The sequence below is a fragment of the Cetorhinus maximus genome, chromosome 31, assembly GCF_964194155.1.
Source record: "Cetorhinus maximus chromosome 31, sCetMax3.hap1.1, whole genome shotgun sequence".
NCBI lineage: Eukaryota > Metazoa > Chordata > Chondrichthyes > Lamniformes > Cetorhinidae > Cetorhinus > Cetorhinus maximus.
In genome coordinates, this window is record NC_135909.1 from 16,516,922 (window position 1) to 16,520,383 (window position 3,462).

The window sequence follows — 3,462 nt, forward strand, 5'->3', positions numbered from 1 at the left end:
AACCAAACCTCTCTCCATTGAACTTCATCTGCCACCTGTCTCTCCATTTCCACCAACAGGTCCAAGTCCATTTGAAGTTCTACACTATCCTCCACACTCTCCATAATGCTTCCAAGCTTTGTATCTTCTGCAAACGTTGAAATTTTATGCCCAATAAAGGTCTCGGTCATTGATATTTATCAGGAAAAGCAAAGGTCCCAACCCTTCCGCCAGGCTGAAAAACATCCATTTACCACCAACCTCTGTTTCCTGCCACTCAGCCAATTCTGTATCCTTGTAACGGTGAAGCGGCTCCACTCCATTTGCCACCTGTTTCACTGTTAGGTGGCGAATTTTCTTGTTAAGTGGTTCAGATTGGAAAGCGGAGAGTGACTGGATTTACCTGTACAGATGGAGGTTGGTGACGGCAACTGAGAACATGGATGATCCAGTTGCTGATTTGCTTCAAACCTTTATCTAAAAATCGACTCTGGTGGGACTCGAACCCACAACCTTTGAATCTCTTATATAACAGCAGCTAGAAGTCCAACGCGCTATCCGTTGCGCCACAGAGCCAGAGATGCAGTCCCTATTTGCCATTCGACACAAGGGAATTTCTGACACTGCAGAACACAATGTTCAAAAGGTCAGCAATTTCCTCCATTTGAACGATGACGACATTTCAAAAGCACTCATTACCTGTGAAGTGTTTTAGGCGTCCTGTGGCTGTGAACGGAGCTATAGAAGTTCGAAAGAAATAGCAATTTCCTTCAAAGAGACATAGATTGGAAAGCAGGGCGGACAAGTGGTGGCTGAATTTTTTTGCAGAGAAGGATGAAGTGATTCATTTTGGTCGGAAGAACACGGGGAGAAAAGACAAAATAAAGTTTACGATTCCAAAGACGGTGCCGAAACAGCGGGAAATGATGTACATCTGCTTAAATCATTGACGGAGGCAGTGCAGGTTGAAAGAATCGTTCATGAAGCATACAATATCCTGGGCTTTATGGCGAGGAGCTTAAATTACCTCGGTACATTGTAGCGGTAGGGGATATTTACCTTGGAGACGAGGAATCTGAGAGGAGATTTCTTAGAGTTCTTTGCAGTCCCGTGTCTTCTGGACAGAGGGTGGGTGATGATTTGGACATTGACTGCTTCAGTATCGGAGGTGTTGAAAATGGTGCCGAACATTGAGTAATCATCAGCGAACATTCCCAATTCTGCTGGAAGTAAGGTCATTGGTGAAGCAGCTGAAGATGGTTGGGCCTAGGACACCACACTGAGGAACTCCTGCAGTTATGTCCTGGAACTGAGATAATTGATCTCCACAACCACAAACATCTTTCTTTGTGCTGGGTATGATTCCAACCAGCAGAGAGCTCCCCACCCCCCGGCCCATCACCAGCCCCGCCCCTCCCAGCCCCCGCCCAACGATTCCCATTGTCTCCAGTTTTGCTGGGGCTCCGTAATGCCACACAGTCAAATGCTGCCTTGATGTCAAGGGCAGTCACTCTCACCTCACCTCTGGAGTTCAGTTTGCGCTGGAGGACGAGGGGAATCAGGTTGTTTTGTTTGCCCACCCAAGCTGAACGTTGGGCTTGAGGTGGCGATCAGATTCGGAGGGGAGGGTGACTACATTTCACTGAGGTTCAAGGTTGCAGATCAGACCTTGGCGGGATTGCTGCTATATTACCAGGACGTGGTGATCTCATTCTTAGAGGAACACAGTTACATCGAGGAGAAGTTGTTCCTTTTAAAATAAAATGGAGTTGAGGGATGTCAGAATCTGTTCAACACTGATTCGCTTTTATTCATTTCTGCATCATGGAGTAACAAAGTGGTTTGTAACTGTAAAAAAAATCAAATTCAGAAGGTTCAGACCAGTACCTTCACAATTTCCACTAATACAACCCTCAACATTATCAGATGCATTCCATTTGGTCCCACTGACTTATCAACATTAAGCACAGCCAGACATTCTAGTACCTCTTCTTTAACATGGGTTACATGTAAAATAAGTAACTTGCAAATTGTCGATGGAGGAAGTGAGCACTTTTATTGCAGAGGGTTTTAAGGAGAGGAGCGAAGCATTTGTGCTGAAGAAGTAGGATTGTGAAAATAAAAATAGCAATAAGTGGAATAAAGAGGGCGGGCTGTTCATGGGTTGATTGGAAAATTTCATTAGAGCTTATTCATTGGAGATTGTAAGGTCATTTTTCCACATCTTTAAGGAGACTAATGTTGAAGGAAGCTCTCATCTCTAAGGAATTATTACCTTAGTTTATAAAAATAACGTGGATAAATGGGATTGAAAGAATTGGAGAGGTATCACGTTGTAATGTGGAATAGAAGATCTTGGTGAGGGCTCGGGCAAACATTTAGGAAGAACACGAAGACCATGGTGACCGTGCAGCGGAAATTTACTGCAATGGGATCAGTGGCGAGGGATTCGGTATGTGGGTGGACTTGAAAATAAAAACTGGAGATGCTCTTATCAAAGGAATGTGAAGGGGAGTTTTAGTACAGGTATTTAAGAACAGCTCAAGTCTTTGTTTGTTATACTCATTAAACAATATTTTTTCCCATTGATGAAAAGATTGAAAGCCAATGAATAGATAAAGAAAATAAATCTTCAGGAAATGTTTCACACTGCTCCATTCCAAACAGTTCCTGACTTGATGTGATAGATTTTTAGTTTTGTTTACAGTAACCGCATTTCCAACATTGCACACCTGGCTGCAATTTCAGAACCTTCTTGCCAACTCTTCATGGCTGGGAAAAAAAAGATATGAGACCATGACTTAAAGCTGAGATTGGTGCTGAGGGGAGGGAAAATGAAACAGTTGTGCTTTTCACACGTGGGTTCGAATCAAGTTATTGAATATTTTTAATTAATTGCTTCTTCCTGTTTCGGTAGGTTTTGCATAAAAATGGCCTGGAATCGGATGCTTGTCAATGTCTCACTGGAGATGACAGGTGGCAAGTAACATTCGCGCCACACAAGTGTCAGGCAATAATCATCTCTAAGAAGTGAGAATCCAAACATTGCCTTGATGTTCAATGGCATTACCATAACTGAATCTCCCACTATCAACATCCTGGGGGTTACCATTGACCATAAACTGAACTGGAATAGCCATAATGTCTCTAATAGAAGGTCAGAGGCTAGGAATCGTGAGGCGAATAACCCACTTCCTGACTCCCGAAACCCTGTCCACCATTTACAAGACACAAGTCAGGAGTGTGATGGAACACTTACCACTTGCCTGGATAAGTGCAGCTCCCACAACACTCAAGAAGCTTGATACCGTCCAAGACAAAGCAGCTCGCATGATAGAGACCAATTCCACAAACATTCACTCCCTCCACCACCGACGCACAGTAGCAGCAGCGTGTACCATCTCCAAGGTGCACTGCAGAAACTCACCAAGGCACCTTTGGCAGTACCTTCCACACCCTCGACCACTACCATGTAGAAGGGCG

The 3,462-nt window shown here is 44.0% G+C and overlaps 1 non-coding gene across 1 annotated transcript; it reads right to left on the reverse strand.

Moving 5' to 3' along the window:
- Positions 1 to 464: 464 nt before the first annotated feature.
- trnar-ucu (transfer RNA arginine (anticodon UCU)) lies at positions 465 to 555 on the reverse strand. The gene is given in 2 exon segments: positions 465 to 500; positions 519 to 555. It is a non-coding gene; the product is annotated as a tRNA-Arg (tRNA).
- Positions 556 to 3,462: the final 2,907 nt, after the last annotated feature.